This window comes from Zonotrichia albicollis, chromosome 1, assembly GCF_047830755.1.
Source record: "Zonotrichia albicollis isolate bZonAlb1 chromosome 1, bZonAlb1.hap1, whole genome shotgun sequence".
NCBI lineage: Eukaryota > Metazoa > Chordata > Aves > Passeriformes > Passerellidae > Zonotrichia > Zonotrichia albicollis.
In genome coordinates this window covers 96,433,927-96,454,906 of record NC_133819.1, presented here as the reverse complement: position 1 = coordinate 96,454,906, position 20,980 = coordinate 96,433,927, and the positions used below count along the sequence as shown (strand labels likewise).

The 20,980-nt window shown below is 42.8% G+C and overlaps 1 protein-coding gene across 1 annotated transcript in view; it reads left to right on the top strand.

The window, feature by feature from the left end:
* The first annotated feature begins 9,927 nt into the window (after positions 1-9,927).
* The window catches only part of ZNF407 (zinc finger protein 407), a 336,446-nt gene continuing 325,393 nt past the window's right edge, over positions 9,928-20,980 (top strand). Inside the window, exon 1 of the mRNA XM_074547690.1 lies at positions 9,928-10,065. The gene's annotated coding sequence lies outside the window, so the exon portion shown is untranslated. The remainder of the gene's footprint in view (positions 10,066-20,980) is intronic.

Sequence of the window (20,980 nt, the reverse complement as noted above, 5' to 3'; positions counted from 1 at the left end):
TATCCCTACTGTTTAAAAAAATAACATTAAGTAAATTACATACAGTACTTGAGATGTTTCCTTTTCCTCCTATTACCTCCCTGCAAAAATCTGCAAGAACAAAGATGTGGATGCAGAGACAACAGAAGGGAATACTCACACATTCTCAATAAATACCCATTTTCAGCCCTAGCTGAGACTGTGAGACAGTTCAGCTGCAAGAGCTGAGTAAGGATTCTGGCTCTGGCTGCTGATGATGTTCAAGGGGAAAAGGAGGACTCAGCTCAGTGTCTTCCTTGGCACTGCTGACTGCTGAATTGCAGTGTACTCCAGGACAAGGAACAAAAGCCTCGAAGACCAGAGGACTCTGGTTTGCATATCATCAACTTGCAGAATAATTCCCTGTGGCTGTCAGTTCCCTTCACCTGTTGAAAGCATTTAGGAACCAGCATGGTAATGAATGTTGCAGGGGTGAGTACTCCAGTGTGTGCACAGGACTCTGGGCAGATTGGTCTATGTTTAAAAGCTATCACACCATAGAGGTACATGAGGGAATTTTGCTGAAATATTTCAAGACATATAGTTGACATAAAACATTGCAATCTCTGGGATTGCAGTGGTTTTACAAGTTACAGAATCACAGACTCACAGAATATGCCAAGTTAGGAGAGACCCACAAGGATCATCACAACAAAGTTTTAGTCCTGTACAGAACCATCCCCAAATTAGCTTAAAACATAATGGAAAGAAACCTCTGTGCATAAATATGACCCTTTTGGCAGAAGAGCTGAAAAATTGGTGAAATGGAGGTGGCAGATTTCTTCACAAAAAAGGGATGGAGACTGTGTTTTAGGAATATGACTGCTCTGAAATACCACTATAATATATGCTGTCTATGTGTTCTACAACATTATGAAGTTGGAATGGAAGATGGACTTATTTATTTTTTACTGTTGCTCTTTGAAATGATAAATAAAATAGAGCCAAAGAAGAGCATAATTTTATAAGCACAGATGCTCTCAGAGCAGCTCACTGAAACAAGGTTCTGCTCTGAAATAGCCACTTACTGTCAAGTTAAAACTATGTGAGTGAAACAGTGGGGCCATTGAATTATGCAGACCATCTCCATGCCTCCTTCAGTCCCAGAGGAGAGAAAGAGCATAAAACTTCAATTTCAGATTCTTCTGTCCATGAAAGAAAGAAAGCATTGAGAAAGTAACTCCTGTCCACAGGGGTATTGAGAGCTACTCTTTCCTTAGATCAAGAATGAGCATCCACCCTGTCTTCCTTTTTTTTTTTTTTTTTATTTTTTTTTTTAATTGGGCAGCATCTCATCAGCCTTGTGAAAAAAAAAGAAATGATATGCTTTTTCCTAAGGTCTGTAGTGTTATATAACATTTCTAGAAATGTTTCCTCTTGGTTGCACTAACAGCTACTTCTTGCCACAGAAAATTAAAGATAACTCGACAATACTAGTGTTAGAAATAAAATTAAAGTTTGCTTCTATTCGTTAACCTTATTCTAGATGTGCCATATTCCAAGTCAGAACACATTAGATATTCTCAAATTGTGACCAACTAACTACAGAAATCATATGCACAATTTGTGTGTCTATATACGCATGTATGTAGCTGTATATATATGTACACTTCCAAGATCTAATCCAGTCATTGATTTAAAAAAGAAAAAATCTTGTCCATTTTGATTCAGGTTTTTTCTTACTAATGACTGAATAATGGAAAAACAACATTGTGGGGATGTCCAAAAGCAGCATCTGTATCTCTGAAAGCTTGATACAGATATCAAGACCTGGATCATAGGATAATAAAAGGATTTTCGTTGGAAAGGACCTTTAGGATCAGAGAATCATAGAACTGTCCAAAGGAAGAGACCTCTGGAAACCATCTAGTCCAAGCCCACTGCAATGAGCAGGATCAAGCAGATCAGGCTGCTCAGAGCACCATCCAAGCTGACCTCGAATGATCCAGGGATGGTGCATCCAACCACCTCTCTGGACAGCCTGTGCCAGTGTTTCACAGACCCCAGAGCACACCTGACAGTACTAGGTGCCTGTACATAGCTGGTCAGGTTCTGCCCATTTCCCTGGTAGAAGACGACTTGGGCACAAGTTTTCCCCTTTTTTGTGGGCTGTGCATCTGTGTTGTAGGGAACTGAACACTCAAGAGTGGGAACATATTTTTCTACTGATTATTAATGTGAAAGAATAAATTAGAATATTTTAATTTCCATTTCAAATCAGTGGGTTTAAGTGTGAAAGTTGCTTTTTATATTAGATAAACATAGTTTTTAATCCTTAAATAATGTTTCAAAAAAGAAGACTGAAAAGTGTGTCAGCTAAAATAATGTAGAATAAGATGCTGACAATAGGAGCTGAAGGCATTGAGAGATGAGCAGCCTCCTGACACTGAGAACTAATCAGGTCATCATCTGCTTAGCCTGTGAAAGTGGAAATTAGGCTTGCTCACGTAGTTATGGTTTTACTTTTCAGTAACACTACTCCCAAGAAGTTTAACTTTGACTCCTGCTAGTTATTCCTTTCAAAATACAGCATTTGGCTTGTTTCACAAAGTGTTCTAAAATGCCTTGCTAGTTAAGGACGTTCATAGTCCATGTTTAGACAGGGAAGATGGTGCAACTGTGCTTTTATGTGTGACACAGAAGCTCATGCCACGGTGGCTGGTGCCAAAGAGACCCAAGAGTTCCCTTGTTCCTGCTGGAACATTCCAGCTGCAAGTAACATGTAAGGTTAAGCACTTATTGCTCCAAGGTGAAGCTTAACTGATTTTCAAGTTCTCACCTTGTACTATAGAATATCTAGAATTGGAAGGTACCCATAAGGATCATTGAGTCCAACTGCACGTATATCTGTATTTGAAGCTGGAGATATATTGTGCCCTTTAGGAGGTGTGTCAATAAATATTTTAAACAAATATATGAACAGAAAAATATGAACAGTTCCTTATTAACAGAGTGCATATGTCTGGTTTGCTCTACTGCCAAATATTTCAGTAATTTTCTCACTTGCATTCTTCAGAACAGTGTATGAAGAATACCTCCACGTTGCAGATAATTTCAACAAATATGTAGCAAGGGTTTTCCTGCAATGCTGCTACATTAGATTACATAAAAGTAGACCAGGAAATTCAAAATCATCTGCTAACAACACAAGCATGGTGGTATGCAATCTTGAAACCTCTTTTCTTATTTTTTTTCAGCTATAAACTTGAACCAGTGTGAGTCTTGTTCCTGAAGTCACTTAGAAGTCATTTCAACATTTCCACTGCTTTCTAAGGAGGTGAGTCACTGTCTGTTGTAATGGCAGGATCAGCAGCTCCCAGTTTTCAGTTGGTTGTCACACGGAATGAGTTGTTTGGATGGAGGACAATGGAGACAGTTCCTAGTTACTTTATCAGCTCTCAAAGAGTTTTAAAAATTGTAAATACTATCTGAAAATGTGCTTGTATTTTGTTATGCAATTTCACTCAGGTTCTTTGAGTGAAACATGCCACATTCACTCCTCAAGGCAGGAGCAACAGCTGTTTGCTTGTGAAAGAGATAAGTGAAAGTGCAAACACACTTCCACAGGTGTGAAACTTGGAATATTTTTGCTAAGAAACTTTACTCTTGGGAGGGGAAAAAAGCCAAACAAAACATTGCTTAAGCTACAAAGTCCACCCTGAATAAGGTGCATCCCAACAGCAATGAAAAAAGGTCACATTCCTTACCTGATGAATGTTTGAGAATTTCAGTGTGTAACCAGAAAATTCTTCCTTTAGAACTAACAGTACAAACACATTCTTATTTCAGTGGATGTAGTTCTAACAGGACTAGGATGCATGTGTCAGGTGGATAATATGTTGACTTAGTGAAGATGAAAAATAAGGATTAAATCTCTATTTCATGTGGCAAACTTTTTTTGCATATTATTTTCTGATCTGCTACTATATTTTAATGTATTGATGCATAATCTACTTGATGTTTGTATTTGAGATATATGTCTATTTGAGAAACTTGCTTTGTGAGTTTGCAAGAGATTAATTTTACAGTTGCAGAGCTGTAAATTCTGGCAAGCTGGACATTTTCACACATAAGAGACAATACATGGTAATAAATGACTCTCATTCCACTGCAATAAATTATTATTAAAATTAGATGAATTTTTATTAAAAACCCACAGTACAAGAAAACTAAATCCTTGGAGGTTTGGCAGAGTTGGCCTCCAGACAGACTTAAACATATCTGTAGTTAAATGAAATCAGATATTGTGGATATATGTGTGGATAATGCTGATTTTGCTACCTGTCTCAAAATCATTTTCATGATCTCTCACTGTGAAATAACATGACATGCTGGCCAATTGCATGTTCCCCATCTTTACAATGCAATTACAATTTTCCTCTTTCTTGTTTTTATATCTGTAAGAATAATTAAATTATCAGTCTTAATTGTTTTATTTGAGGAACTGAAGGGGAGCTTAGAATTGAAACTGTAAAATCTCTGTAATAGAAAACTGAAAATATTCAACATGATACACTCCTGACACACACCTCTTCTGGTGTGAAGAAACAAGTGGTGGCAGAACTCTTATATGAATTTCATGTAGGTTTGCATCACTCTTTTTTTTACAATTAGAAATCCAAGAGCTAGTACTGCTCTATTTGTCTCCTGTGCACGCCTTCCTGACAAGCCATCAAATTCCATATGCAGTGTTAACATCCTCAATTTGGCAGCAACCCTAGCATTCCAGTGACAACTTTGAAAGACAAAGTTTCATTCAATCACAGTGGAAGGGCCAGTAAGATCCTTTCTAGAGCTGCCTTTTTTCAGGGCTACTGGACACCAAAATTTATATATAGTCCACTTTTTATTGAAAAACAGTGGAATGAAAAGCCAATTTTAAACAAAATAACAAGCAAACCAACAAAACCATGACAGTGACCCAAAACCATGAAAATCACCCTTATAAAATGCACACCAAAGGGTATGGGCCCAGGAAAAAGGGTATTTTGCCTGCAGTGTTCTAGAAGTGCTGATGTATCTTAACATGGGATTTTCTGGAGGGAACAGCCTGAAGACTTAATATCTATGTGTAAAATTTCTGCCTGTGTGCTTCAAGTAATGGCAGTTATTTGTCAGCATGGAAAAAAACCCCACATCTGATTTATTTGTATATTGATATTGATGTTTGTACCTAGAAAGCTGCATGCATGGAGACATAAGTGAGGTCTCCTGCCTGCATGATTTGTATTGTGTATGCAAAACAGTTTAGTTGTTGGTGCTTACAATTGCTTGCAGTTGGTGGTTATATACAATTGCTTTCTATGACCATTTATTACTATTTATTTTTTAGATGTTGGCTACTGTGACACTGAGCAGACAGCTATATCACTACTGTTTTAGACTTCTGCATCTCATAGATGTTACACAGTTCTCTTACCACCCCTCACCTGGACTGTAACCTGACTTAAGAGAAACATAATTCAGATTATTCAGGATGAATTATTCAGGATGAATAATTATTCATGGGATCTGATGAAAGATCACATGTGACTCTTCAAGTGCCTCTGTGAAGATACCTCTCTGTGCCCATGCAGGGAGACACCCCTGCCCCCACCCATTCCCTGCTGCAGGCTGAATAGAAAGCCTTTAATACTACTGGCATGACTAGGCCTGGGTGATGCATCATTTGGGGGCCAAATGAAAGGATTTGCAGTCACTCTTACTTTCTTTTGTTAAGTGGGGGAGCTTCAAGCACAATCTTGGTTTTCTTCAAATTCTTGCAGCTTCTATCTGTAAACTTAAACTCCTATAAAAGTATTTTAATTACAAAAAAACCTTTCAATCACTTCAAGCAAGCAGCTCAAAAAATTTTTCCCCCTAGATTTTACATATTTATAAGAAATTCAAACAAATCCTTTGTAGGTGTTCCATTAAATCTCGGGTGCTTTCCTTCTTATTTCTCTCAAACATTTCAATTGCACTTACAATAGCAGGAAAAGTTGAGAAACCACATAATTTTTACTACATTTTTACCTGCCTGCATAAGGTTCTTTATATCACAACAACGAAAAATTAACATAAGGTAGCTAGCAGTGGGTGAGCATTTTGTTTATGTAAAAATGGTTAACTACTTGTACTTCAAACAAGTACTTGGCACGCCTGGGCAGCGAACCCAGTGGGTAACACGAAGTGAGTCAGAAGGTGAAGCCTTTAATGAAAGTGAGGTGCAGGTGCCACGGGTAGCGCGACCTCGCTGGCACAAGGGTGCAGCTGTGCCCTGAGGCGGCCACTCCTCCTCGGGTTCCCAGAGCTGTCGTGGCTGCCCGGCTGCGGAGAGGGACTGTGCAGGCTCACTCTCCATCACGTTGCACACCAGGGGCAGTGGGCACGGAACTGACGGAACTGCCCTCGCGGTTCCCTCCACAGGGGCAGCTCCCCACAAAACCACATCGGAGCTGCAGCCACGCGGCCCCAGCCAGCCCATCCGTGCTCAAGTGTGGCGCTGGCAGTGCCCGGGTACCGCTGTGACCCTGCCGAGCTGGCCAGAACACAGAACCCACGTTCTGCCCAGGCTGCCGTCCGGCCGAGGCAGTGCCGGAACAGCTGAGCCATGGATCACAGTGGTGCTGCACCAGCCAGGGAGCAGGATCACAGGACCACGGCTGATTCCCAAAATTGTTCATTGAAACTGTCCACTGTTAAAAAAGACCTTTATCGACTCTGTCAGGAAAATCCACAAATGCCACAGCTTTAAGTCCAAAAAAGGAGAGAGAGGCGTCCTGTCTTTATTCGAATAAAGGGAGACTGACTCCACTGAGACACAAACCCGTGGGGTTTTCTCTCTCGAGGTTTTGGAGGGCGCAACCTACTTTTATTCCAAATTCCCGGCCGGATGTTGCCCAAATTCCTTTCCCCACTGGCTGAGGCACTAGGAAGGCACAGCCTTCCCGAACCGCCTATCATATATTCCCCCCTTAAAGCTCAGAAACTCAGGCTTGTGCAGACCCTTGTCTGTTTCAGGAGCAGTACTCCTGGGCTCTGCAACAAACCTGCTGCCCCAGGTTAGCAGAGACAATAAAACCCATTTCAATCACCCCAGCACTGCCAAGTCCACCACTAAACCCTAAGTCCTTAAGTGCCACATTTACACATCCTTTAAATGCCTCCAAGGATGCCCACCCAACCAAATTCCATCAGTCTGAACAGCATGCAGCAGCAGGTCAAACTGGAATAATGCACTTTCTGAACCACACATCTTGGAAAATGGACCAAAAAAATTGCATTAAAAAAGGGAAGGTATATACACAAGTGTATATATAAAGTGTAGGTAATTGAGACTAAAAAGGTTCTTGGTGTTTACAAACTAATTATTCTGTTTCATATTTTCTTAGGGGTGGGAACTGCAGACCAAAGGTATATGCAACTTTTCTTAAAAAATTTGCTACTCAGTGAAAAACCAGTGGTGGTTAAGGAACCCTTATGGGTTGATAACTTGATATCCTACAGACACCACATCTTTTGGAGGGCCTGCCAGCGACATTCTACCTATGAGATCATCACTGAGTCAAGGGGTTATTTCTTCTGAACAAATCTGGTGGGAAATCCCCCGATTCAGAGTTGGTAAGTAGTATTATGGTGACTGCCTTTATCCTGCTGAATGTCTGACTTCTGGTAGTAGTAGTTACAAAGCTCTGTGTGTGTTCTGTACAGGAGCAAACACAGAATATTGAGTAGGAAAGGTAGGGAGAGTTTTAAGTTACACAGCTAAGTAAAGTGCTGGAACTACTCTTGGAATGACTAACAATTCTAGCAAAATCAGTATTTTGGTGTGGTGGAAATATAGCAACTGCAGAATCATTCCCTACTGTCATATTCTGTTAGAAAATAGTCTATACATACAATTCATTGATAAAGTAATCCATTAACTAATTAAATTCTTGTTAATCACTCATTGATTTATTCAGCTTGCATTCTAATATATTTTTATTAGAGGAACTATTTCAGATCACAGAACAACTTTTCAGCACAACTTTAGAATTCTGTATATATCTAAGGAGGAACATTAAATGCACTGATGTAAACATTTAATAAGTACAGCTTATAACTGCAAAATAAAACTAATTATTTTTGGTACAGGTATGATATCTATCTTAGATTAACAGCGATTCTGCCTTAGTTGCTACTTGTCCCATACCAATGGCTCCCTCTTCAGGCTATTCCTAAAATATGCTGCCTCTCTTCATTCGTTAGAAATGTTTCAACTTGTTAAGACACCAACTTGCAAGGTCGTGTTTTCTGCTCCAGTGTATTTCCTCCCAGTAAACAAATGATGAAATAACTGATGGACCGGGAAGATTCACTTGCTGTTACTTGAGATCCAAATCTAAAAATCTTTAAAGCCATATGAAAGGAATTTGTAAACTGCAGAGAAACTGAGCTTTAAGGACATCAAAAGGTTATTTTACCTCTTTTTCCCATGCTGAAAAATATCCAGGACAATCAGATTGTTCGTAATTTTATTAGTCTTACAACTACCAGTGGCTTCAAACGATTAAATCTAAATATGTATCTAAAATCCCACAGATATCTTTATTACAAATTTAGCCATATTCTGTGGGGATTTCCTATTATCACAGAACAATTAAATCCTGTACTATAACCCTTAGGTACAGGACAAGGAGATAGCCCTCTCTCACCAATGTCCAACGTGATACTTTGCTGTTCTAAATTTTGTTCATTCATTTCAGATCTTTCCCAAGCCACTGGTAAAGTATTTTGCTTCCATGAAGGCCCCACGCCACAGCAACTCCTGTTTTTAACCCATTCTTACAGTCTTTACAACCCACAAGAGAATTGGCATTGCTGTGCCATAAATCTGGCAGATTAGCCAGTCGCTAACTGGCTGAATAGCACTGTGAATTGTCACTTCTTGTTGGTAAGCTGGTGCACACTGTGTCACTGGAAACTCAATGAACTGCAAACCTACTCCCGAAGAGGTGCTCTCCTTGTTCCTCTGTGCCACGCCCTTGAAGAGTGCTAAAAGCTGTTTATGGTCTACTAAAAAATGTTGTGTCATCAGGAGATAAATGGGAAACCTGCATTTTAAAAATCAAAAGACACTGTGAAAAAAACAACTGGATTTCACCACAGGCATCTGAAGACTCTTTACACGTTGCTTCTTTGCTTTGATATTATACTTTATCATGTGACTTGGCTTAAAAAGAGGGAAAGAACACTCAGGGTTTCATCATCACGGTTTCTTCACGAATGTATAAAATGCGAAATACTTTACAAGCTGCCTCCCTCTTGCCTTTTTCAACTGTTTCTCCCTTGAACTGCACTCCCTGGAAGGTATTTTAATATAGCTTGGACTGCCGCCACCTTTCTGACAACCCTAGTGAAGGGCTGCGGGCTGTGCGTCAAGGACTTGTTACCCCTCCTACTGCAGAACAGGTTTCCCAAGGGCCAGATCCACATCTCGCTGCGTGCGATGCGGGGTGAGAATGTGAAGCACAGCTTTGTGCACAGCCCTGTGCGGCCCAAGGTTCCCCTGGCGTAACCCAGCGCGGGGGCTGCCCTAGGGACAGGGGGCACCGGCAGGCCGGGCTGCGCCACGCACCAAGGAACGGGCAGCTGCGGGAAGCCCCAAACCCGCACCCGCTGGCTCCTGCCAGCGTCGACTGCTCTCGTCCCGGCACGCCCACCCCGGGAAAACCCTCGGGGCTCCGTATTCCTTTGGGGACCGTCCCATCCCGGGACATGGAGGGTAGCAGCACCAGTCGGGAGCCAGGGGCGCTGTCACGGCAGGGCAAGATGGCGCCGGGGACTGCGTGCGCGCGCGGTGGCGGCCGTTGGGCGCGCGGCCCCTCACGCCCGCGGCGGCACGAGGGGCGCCGCCGCACCGGCTCCCGCCCCGCCGGCGCCGCCGCATCACGTGAGCGCGCCTCGCCCCCGCCCCCCCCCCCCCCCCCCCGCGCGCCGGGCGTGACGCAGCGCGGCGGATCTACGGCGCGCCACTGGTGACACGGCTCAGCACAAGCGGAGGCGCTCGGCTCCCCCCGCGCGGTAAGCGCTGCCCGCCGCGGCGCGGCCGGCACGTCCCGCCGCCCAGCGGCGCGAGGCAAGCCGCTGCCTCGGCCCTCGCGAGGGGGGCTCACGGGGTCGTCGCGTCGCCGTCTCCCCTCGGGCTTTTTGGGCCTCTGCGCTGCCGTCGTTTTTTTTTTTTTTTTTTTTTTTTTTTGGGTGGGCGGGCGAGCGGGTTGTGGCGCACCATCCGAGCCAATCCCGTGCCTGCTTCCTCCCAAGCTGCTTGCCGATTGGCCGGGGCGCTGAGGGCGGGAAGAGCGCCTCTGGCGCTCATTGGCTGCCGCAGCCGGCCCCAGGGCCGTGGGGTCTTCCCTTCCGCTGTGCCGCAGGCGGGCGGCGGCGGGGACAGGAGAGGGAGAGAGCACGGGCGAGGGCAGCGGGGACGGCGGGAGGGACAGAGAGAGAACCGGGCAGGGCAGGACCCGCGCGAGTCGCCACCGCGCTGCGCGGTTCCGGCTGGCGCGTGCTGCGGGCTCCTCCCCTGTTCCTGTCGTCCCGTTCCCCCCCCCCCCCCCACCCTGCGCCCAGCTCCCCGGGGCCGGTGCGCACGCGCGGGGCCCGGCCGGGCGCGGCTGCGGCCTGAGGGGACAGCGGGGCACAGCGGCGGCGGCGGCGGCGGCGGTGGTGGGTGCCGGGCCCGTGGAGCCGCCGCCCCGCAGGGACGGCCCCGGGCGGCGCGCCCGATCCGCCGAGCCGGGACTGATGGCGCGGTGGCGGCTGCGCAGGCGCGGCGGGGCGGGGTCGGTCCGGGGAGGGCACTCGGGCGTGGTGGCGTCCGGGGTTTGGCGATGCCCGGAGTGGTTTCAGCCGCACGAACCTCCCGTTTCTTACTTCCCCGTCCTTTCCCGAAGGTTGCTCTAGAATGAATGGGGATGAGATTTGGGAGGTGCAGAGGTTGACGGTGAGGGACGGACACACGTGATTGCAGGAGATCTGTACGTGGCTCTTGTAAGGGATAAAGGAAGGGTTGTTGCTGCTTTCCCTTTATTCTGCTTTAGTCACCAGGCAGAGCAGTCACAGAATTACAGAAGTAGGTTGGAAGGGACCTCTGATACCTTGAGCACCATTTTGTCAACAGATAGCACTGTCTGCCACATCCAGTCTTTCATTAAGCACCTTCAGGGACAGTGACTCCATCACCTCCCTGAGCAGTCCATTCCAAAGTCTAATCACACTTTTAAAGATTTCTTCCTGATGCCCTGCCAAAACTTACCCTGGTGCAGCTTAAGGCTTTTGTCCTCTCAAGTTGCCTGGGAGAAGATGCTGACCCACACCTGGCCTCACCCTACTATAAGGTGGTTGTAGAGAATGTTGAGCCTCCTCCAGGCTGAACAATCCCAGCTCCCTCAGCTATTCCTCACAGGAATACTGCCCTCCTCTGGAGGTCGGGCTCTTGAATCATGAGCACCTCCTGGCCTCTCACAGTCTTCTGATTTTTAATGTGGCTTTGATCAAAGGAGTCAGAGTAGACCCCTAGGGAACCTGTCAGATGGTGGCAGGGAAAGCAAGTTCCCATAAACCACACAGAAATGTTGATACACTTCTGAGGGTGTGTGTGTGTCTTCAGAAGGAAAGATCATTAAACCAGAACTGCTGGGTGGGCCTTGAGGGATAGGTTATTATCTGTATGTCCTTTATATAGAAGTAATAGTTTAGTGTGAGGGTGGAAGGGCACTGGCACAGGTTGCCCAAAGAGGCTGTGGGTGCCCCATCCCTGGAACTGTTCCAAGGCCAGGTTGGATGAGACTCTGAGCAGCTGGCTTTTGCAGAAGGTGTTGGTGCTAGGTGATCTTTGAAGTCCCTTCCAACCCAAGCCTTTCTATGAGTCTGTGTCCTGTCCTGATTATTTTGAGCTGCGAAAGATTTCCTGTTGCTCCTTCAAGTAACTGTTGTGGCCTGTGGACCATAATGTTAATATTAAATGTAACGTTAGTTAGGGGAAGGAAAAAACATTTGTGATCTGAATGCTGTAGCTAGTAGTGATCTTAGAATTTATAAAGTTAAAGGTTTTGTTTCTGTTTTCCTGTGTCCTCTTTGCTTCTTTGTGTAGTTGTTCAGATGCAGACTCACAAGACTTTGGCTTTGTCATGTGCTCGTGCTCATCTGTATGATACTAAGGATGGTGGTAACACCTAGGGAGTGGTAAATAATGGGAATCCCAAAGTGCAAGGGTAAGAGTGGCAGTGGTGGATTTTCTGGTGGTGAGAAACCACAGCAGACTAACATACAATTTACACACTGGATGTAATTCCCTGTGATTCTCACCTTAATACCCCAAAGGTGTGGCATGTGAAGACTATAAATTTTCCATTCCTGTATCAGAGCATGAGTAATCAAGATATTTGTATGAGGCTGGAGCTTTGGATGTTGGGATCTATATTTTTCCCAGGTCACACCTCTTCATGAAAGATGAAGACAATCACAGGCTTCAGTTGGGTCTCTCTTGCAATCTCCTACACTATTCCCAGCAAGTTACATTCATCATGGAAGTAACATTGCAGTCATTCCGTCCTTATTTCATAAATTATCTCAGCATGGACATATAATCAGATTGTAGCTTTTATATATAAAATATGGAGCCTGGCAGTAATTGTATAATCCATACATTTTAGAAAAAGTTAAATGCACTGATGTGACAGGATGATGATGGACTGTGACTTTTTCAGTATGTTCAAACATGTCAGTTTTATTAGCATTTTGGGAAATATAATTCAAATGACTTGAGTTAAATCCTTTACTATCATTCTTCTGTTGGAACTACTGTATAGTAAAAGCATCAGAGATTTCTAATTTATTTGCATGAGAGTTTTCTTTGTTAGAAATGCTTTTAAAACTTAACCTGTGTTGTCTCTATAGAAATACATTACTTTCATATAAAATGTGTGTGAAGGAGATGTCAGTCACAGTATTCCATTAAACCCAACCTTTTGTAGTGAAGAACTGCATTTTCTTGTTAGTGTGCACAGCATTAGAATGAGGTGGCTTTGCTTTGCCTATTTTTTTCCAATTTTTTGAATGTGTAGAGTTTTGTGCATGAGATGGAATTTACAGACACACTGGCACATGAAATGTGGTTGAACTGGAATAATTTGGTGGCTCCTATGTTTGAATTTCCTAATGTGATTTAGAATTTAAATATTCTCTTCCTCAGGAAAACAGAAAGGTTTCATTGGATGGATGATCCCACCAAGTCAAATAAAAACACTGGTTTCAGATACACTTGGTCTAGTCATTCATTGAAATTAATGCCTTGGTGTTATGGTGCATGTTAAAGGTACTAAAAAGTTGACCTTTTAGATTGAAATCTGGAGCATAACTTACTCTTTTGAAAGCTTGGGGAGAAAGACAAGATGATGTGATTGAACTGATGTAGTGGCTGTGTTTTCTTCAGCTGTTCTCAAAACCAGACATGTGGCAGAGTGGTCCCTCTCCTGTGCTCTGTTGTGTGAGCTGTAGGAGGGTTGGCGGGTGGGATGGGTGGGGCGGACGGAGACGAGAGGTCTCTGCAGCCAGGTCATGCAACTTTGTGGTTTATTGCAATCGGTCTGGGTACAGGACTTGGAGCTGCCAGCCCTTGCTCAGAGCAGGCCTGAGAGAAGAGAGAGGTAGAGAGGATGAGGAGAGTAAGAGAGCAAGAGGGTAAGAGCATGAGGGAGTAAAAAAGGTAAGAGAGTCAAAAGGGTAAGAGAGCAAAGGTGAGAGAGTGAGGTTCCCGTTACAATACAATAAATCTTCTTCTGTGTTGAATATTCTAATTCTCACTAACAAATCTAGTACAATATACAAATCCTATAGCATTTACATACAGCCTATAAGAATCATTACATTACCATAGTGTATTGCATTTTAAACCCTAAAAACTACTTTTTGGACCCCTTCTGCCAAGCTAGTAGGGCCTGCTCTGACCCTTGGACCTGTCTGCCAGGAGAGGGTATTGTTTCATCAAAAGGGGATTACCTTCAGTCGGCCACACCATTGTCTTCCAGTTGTTCAGTAACTAAGGTATCTCAAAGCTTGCTTTCATTTCAGTCTTGTTTATAGTTTCTATATTCTCAAAATCTTTTGCCAGGCAGTCATATTTATAAGACTTTCCTGTTTCATCTTCCCCAACTTGAGGAGTCAAGTGGAAGTGGTACTTTCACTTTGACAGATTGTCAGCAGCTGCCCAGCTCAGCATTTGTGGTTATTTTTCTACCCCAGGAAGATCTTGCTTTGTGTTGGCCTTGCCACCTTGGGGTAGCACAGCCACCCAGTGCTGCCACCGCTGCCTGAGGTGCAGCCATGTCACTCTGCAGCCTTGGCCAGCAGCAGCCCAGGCATGGAGGCACTGCTCCTGCTGTGCACCAGGAGTGGAAGGAGCAGCAGCAATGACAGCAGTTCTTGGTGGACACAAAGACATGAACTAAATGAGCGCTGTGCCTCACCAGTGATCACAGAATCAACTATGGGTCTTTCTCAAAAGACGTTTGGGATTGAGTCCAATCTCTGACCCAGCACCACCATGTCAGTTAGACCATGGCACTAAGGGCTGAGTTCAGTCTTTCCTTAAACACTTCCAGGGACAGTGACTCCATCACCTCCCTGAGCAGTCCATTCCAAGAGCTAATCACAAAACTCTTCCTCATGTGCAGCCTAAACTCCCCCTGGTGCAGCTTAAGACTTGTGTTCTTGTCTCCTGGCACTGGTTGCCTGGGAGAAGAGGCCAGCTTCTCTCAGGCAAGTACAATGTTTAGTACTAGCAAGCATAGGGTTGTCAACGTGGTTGTCTTGGAGAGAATGTGTTAGGAGTAGAGTTGCATGGGACCTGGCACTACAAACTGCTTAAATCTTGCCTGACCCGTGGTGTCAAAGTTCATGCAAAATCTCTCCAGTAACATCAGAGTGATTGTATCTTTGGTCTGAATGTCCTTTTGCAGTGGGCATTCTTACATGGTTACACAAATGTGTATGAAAATTTAAATATGCCCATATGTACTTCTGAACTGTAATTTTTAATTTTTTTTTTGTCATTATGGCCTATGTTAACATATAAAGTGAGACTGTAAGCATGTGTGTATAAAACTAGCGAAGAAGCAAAAAATGTAAAAAAGATGTTCCTGTAATTTCCAATTTCTCACCTGCAGGAGTTCCAAAGGTAACTTTTTGCTTTGCAGAAAGGAGTTGTATGTTTAAAACAGGAATCATACACGCTTTACTGCTCTGCAGTTGTGAATGCCATTAGTCCTGTTTCTGCCATCTGCCAGAGAAGAGTCAGTAGTTACAGGACAGTCTGTAGCCTGTTGTAGGTGTTTATGTTAAATGTATGTGGAAGTTTTCATATTTTACTTAATCTCAGTTCTTCAACACAAGGAGACAAAAGAAAGTTGTGTCCCAAATTTATGTCAGCAATCTATAGCTTTTTAGCAGAAAGAAGCCAAGCTATCTTTTTTCTCAGTAAGGAAAGGAAAATTGCAATACCTACTACCCAATTCACGCACATCCTTACAAAGAAAGAAATTACCTAAGTGCCTTTTAGAAACAGGCACTAATGGTGTTCCAAAAGTAGAATGCTTGTTTGCATGATTGTGACTGCTTTCCAGTCCTCTGTTAGCAGAGCTGTTGATTGCTAAATCTTTTTTGCTTTGTTTTGTTTTGTTTGCTTGTTCTACACCAGGCTGACCTTTCTTCTCCGTAGTGTGGTCTACTACTGGACTACTGTCTGTATGGGTTTTGTTCAAGTGGGCTGTGAGGCCATGAGTGTTTTAGGCTTTTTGATCCTCAGTGGTGCAGGCATAAATTTTAATTGCCTCTGCCTTTCTGAGTCCAGACATACAAGTTGGTAGGTGTGTGTGATGTATGCAGTGGCCCAGGGGGAGGTGTACAGTTAGGATACACAGTATTTCAGTGTATCCTAACTGTACACCTGAATGTGTACATCTCTATAGGTTATATTTTGCTACAAGTGCATATATAGATGCTTTTCTAGCTGTTATTTCTTTCTGTCACTGTAGTTATAAAGTTTCTTGCTGTTCTTAGCCCCATCTTTGCAATTTTGAAAGTTCTTCTCAAAATTACAGGTAACATGACATAAAAATACATATAAATGTTAAAATCCGCTGAAATTACAAGGGGTAACAAAACTTACTGGAATGGTAACACTAAGTAATCATTTCACATGGAAATCATCATTTCACGTGATTTTTTTTTTATGGAATCCATACAGTTACCTGGTTATATAAGCTTTTCTGTAGGAAACACTCCAGCAAGAAGTTTGAGAACATTCCAGGGAAGTTTGTGGAGGTCCTAACAGCAGTTCTGATTTAATCAAGGACAGACTGTTGTGTTGCCATTTGGATGGCTCAAGAGCTCTGGTATGGCTTTATATATGTGAGCTCTCTCTTTAGTCAGGTTTTCAAGCTCGGGCTCACTCTGGAAGAGCCCGTGACCTTCACCTGTTTCCATTCAATGGGTTGGATTGGATTTATTTAAATGTTTGCTGTAGACATTTGCTGTGAACATTTGATAGTCCATGCAGCATCGGCTTTAGCACTCTTTATCAGTAGGAGACTTACTTTATCTGCTCTGATGGTATCTAGCATGTTGGCACCCCCCTCTTCTGTGCTGGAGGGATAAAGCAGGCACAGGGGTGACCTTTCCATCTTTGTTCACATGTGGAAGTATCAGACTTGCTGCTCTTGTAGGGCCTGTAGTGCGGAGAGGAACGTATGTGGCCCGAAGTTTAGAATCTGACTAGCTGAGGGCGAAAGGCCGACGCTCCTCTGCAATTCCTGGCCAGCACTCTTCGGCGTCTGATGGCCTCGGGCTGTGCTGGCTGCGGACTGGCGTACTTCGCTGGTATATGAGAGGAACGGAGCTGATTATTTCCTGGGGGTTAAACATCGGTTTATTGCAGGTGATGCCAGATCTAAAAACACTGGGGAAACCAGCCGGGAAAAAGTTTTTTCATAGGGGGTGAAAACAGGATTATAAAGGAGGGAGGTGGGTACAGATAGAGCCAATCAGGAAAGGTGAGGGGATGAACTTCACAGAACTGACACTTCATGGAGACCAATAATCAAAAGGTAAAGGAGGTGTCTTGGGACCCCAGCTAACTACCATCTCTAGAGAGGAGAAGGTTCTCGAAACTTGGGAGGAGGAAGGGAGTGATTGACTGGACAGGGAGGAAACAACTTTCACTTATAAGGGAAACCAGGGGAGGAGCGATTACATATCGGCAACTATGAATAGCAGTTGCTATAGCAACTTAGCTGACAGGCTAGCAGTGGCGGGAAAAACTGGGGGAACGAAACCATTTTACACATAATAGGGGAGAACAATACATAAATTGGGGGAATAACACAAGAAACTTAACAACACACTACCACACTGTAGGGTTGGTGCCTCTGGAAAGCCCTGTGCTGGCTGCATGTGCTGTAGCTGAGTCTCATCCTGCTGTGTGTGCCCAGAGCTCACTGGCTGTGCCAGGGTTTCCTGCTCAGTGTTCTGCAGCCCTGCAGGACATCTGTGTGACTGACAAATGTCAGGTTTCCTGGTTTCCGTGCTTCTGAGGAGTTCCTGGGATAGCCAGCGTCTATGCACATCTTTCTGCGCAATAGCCACGGCATAGGAATATGGTGAAGGAATATGGCAGTTCTGCATTTTGCAATGACATGTGGTGTTTTAACATGGAGAAAGAAATTCCAGTTGCATGCTTGTCTTCCACTGAATATTTAAGTGGCATTGAATATTTAAGTTGGATTGTTCCAAGTCCTTGAGAAAAGGATAGCAAACTCCATATCTTCAGCGAAGGCAAAAAATGTTGCATTTTCCTGATTCCTTGGTGTGTAACATGCTTTCTGCAGGGATGTATTGACATTGAATTTGGGATACTGAATACACTGTCAGGTCAGCAGTGATCCTTGTGTTTTGTTTATTTGTTTGATTTGTTACTTTTGTCTTCTTCTTTTAATTTTCAATGCCTGTGAAGTAAAGGCTGTTTCTTTCCATGCTTCCCATGTGGGGCAAACTGAGGTTTACCTTTTACCCTAATCTTTAAAGGGAAGATTATTCTTGAGTTTTGTCATATAAATTGCTAATAAGATATAAATTTCTGAAAAGTCAGAATGGATAAATATAAAATCTAAAAGCATTGATAAACTGCAGCTTGTTTGTTTGCTTTGGCATCTTCAGAATAAAGTGCAATGAATACCAAAAATTACTAGTTCAGCATGTGTATCCTTTGCTGGGCAAAGCCTGGCTGTTACAAGACAGAGCTAATTTTTTTTTTATTGGAGCCAGTGGTAGCACAACATGTAAGTTCAAAGATACAGTACATAAAGATGTTTTCTGGATGTTGTCTTCAGAAACTTAGTTTCTGCTGTTCTGAGTTTTATTGGTACAACAATGGACTGATTTGAATTGCATTTGTTTTGTTTTCCCTGCCTGTTGTTCGCATTTTCATTTTAAATTATTTACAAGTCTGAAGCTTGAAGATGAGAGCCTAATGAATGCTTTTAAAAATAAAACCATCTTCTTTAAGCATGTTATGCTTCATGTTTTGAATTTATAACCCAAGCCTTAATGAATAGTTTCCTAGTTGCTCTCATCTTAGAATTTATGAGCTGTCCTATTTACAAGTCCTACCTATACAATGGAAAGATAATTCCTGTTTACCTCAAATAAACTGTTCTTGTTAACAAGCTTAAACTGTTAATTAGGAGTAATATGGCAATGAATACTATGTCAAACCTTTTAGCAAGAATGTGGAGATGCAGTATTTAGTTATTGAGCCTTTTTCTGGTACATTCCATAATGTAAGAATACAGAGTGTTGTGGTTTTTGCTGTCTCATATGTGTATCAGGTTAATAAAAAGTGTTTTAGGGAGAAGCTATGGCATATAGGTCCTCACAGAAGCAGGTTGATTTCTGCCCTACATTTAGGATGATATCTTGGTGTCCACGTACTATGATACTGCTAAAAGCCTCTTTGCTGCAAGGCTTCAGATAGATGGCAGACATGTGAAGAACCCTTGTGACTTCATGCTTATGTCCAGGTAGTATGTTTTAGCAGATAAATTATTCTTCTGAAAAAACCAACAGGGATAGCAGCAGTTGCTTTGAGTGTACATTAATGTAATTTAATCAGGAAGGAAAGAAAACCTGGAACTAGAATTTGATGTTATTTACCTGACTATAAATCAGAATATTTCCATTTAGTTTAACAGAATTTTTTCAATTTGTGTCAAAATGATCAAAATCAGAACCTGACACAACCTCCCCATTTCATAATTTTTGCATACAAAACCAAAGAAATAAAATCGGATTTCTAATTTTTTTTGTCCAAATCCTACCTCAAAAAACAGATTGGTTCTTGAGTAGAGGTTTTGCAATACAGTGTTGTTACTTGTTGGTACTTGGAACTTGGCAGATGTAAGAAAAAAACTGCCTTTTTTTTTCTTTAGTTGTTTCTCATTAGGCTTTTAGTGTTAAAAATGCAGCCTTGTGAATGTAAGTGCCATTCTAAATCTAGGTAGCTCAGAAATTCTTGACAAGTATTGCTTTGACTTCTTTGTGAGTGCCTCTGATATCTGCAGAGGGTTGTATATAGGCCTTATTCTCTGTCTCCTTTCTTTGTGTCACCCAAGGAGTTTGCAACAGGGATGGCAGCCTGAGGAGGGAAGGGGAGGAAGAGGCTGAAGAGAAAGTTGACAAAGGTTTGGCGTTGACCTCAGCTGCTCTGCAGGAGGCATCTTATGAGATACAGGGTGCTCCTTCTGTCAAACCCCAAAAAATTCTTCTGGGCACAAGGTCATTGGGCACGGAAGGTGTTGTTTGGAGAGGACAAGCGAAAACCTGACCCTGCATTTTGCTACCTCTGGTCAGGCTATTCAGGTTCCATTCCCAGGAAAACAACGTGCTGGTGGAGATGGACTTGCAGGAATGCTTTCTCTTCTTCTTCATTCACATCATCATGATTTCAGTGAAGTGTAATTTTGGGAAAGAGTGTTAAATAAACTTTTATTTCAGAGAATGCCTACCTTTGTACTTTGTATGCTAAAGGTATTTACCCTGTAAGGGGATGGGTTTCTGAGGAGGTGACTAACAGGCAGAGGCAATACATTAGGTCAGCTATGACAGAGGGAGAAGTAGGTGAGCTTTCAGGCACACAAGCTTGTCTTTGTATGTGCTGCTGGTACCAAGGTAATTAAAATATATTTATGGGCTCAAATAATATTTTATTTATACATTTGTTGTAAGTACTCAAAGGTCTTTAGTCTTGCCATTAGAGAGTTTTGGGTGGCAATAATAAGTGACAGTGCTTCAGCTGATGCCACTGTGGCCATGATTTCATTTTTACTTTATTTTTCTGTTATTTTTCATCCTTGTAAGTTATGTTTCTAAGCTCTATGGGATCTGTTTTGAGAGAAAAGAAATACTTCACATAATATTTAAATTTTGTTTGAATAAACCATCTAGAAAGCACAGGAAAAAATGAAAAGGTATATTCCCTAAAACAAAATCGCAGTAGGAATTTTGCATTATAAAAGATGATATTCATGGTGCTGGATTTGTTTAAACCGTCAGAATTGGAAAGCATAAATAATTACATAATTTCACACTTTCCAGTGAAGTCAGACCCTGATTAAGAAGTTGACAGCCTGAAAGAGTCTGCACTTTGACAGTGATGTCTGTATTCCCTCAATTTGTAGCAACTGCATCTAGGAAAACAAACTGAGCTTTATTCCCTTTACTTTGAATGAGAACCCTTATTGACAAAGGGAGAATATTCTTTTTATTAAAAGTTTTCATACTTTAAATGCACAGATATTTCAGCTTTTCTGCTTTCAGCTAGCCTATATTTTGCTGATACCAGGTCTTCTTGCTGTCTTGGTTCTCACTGTCTTTCAGTATGTTT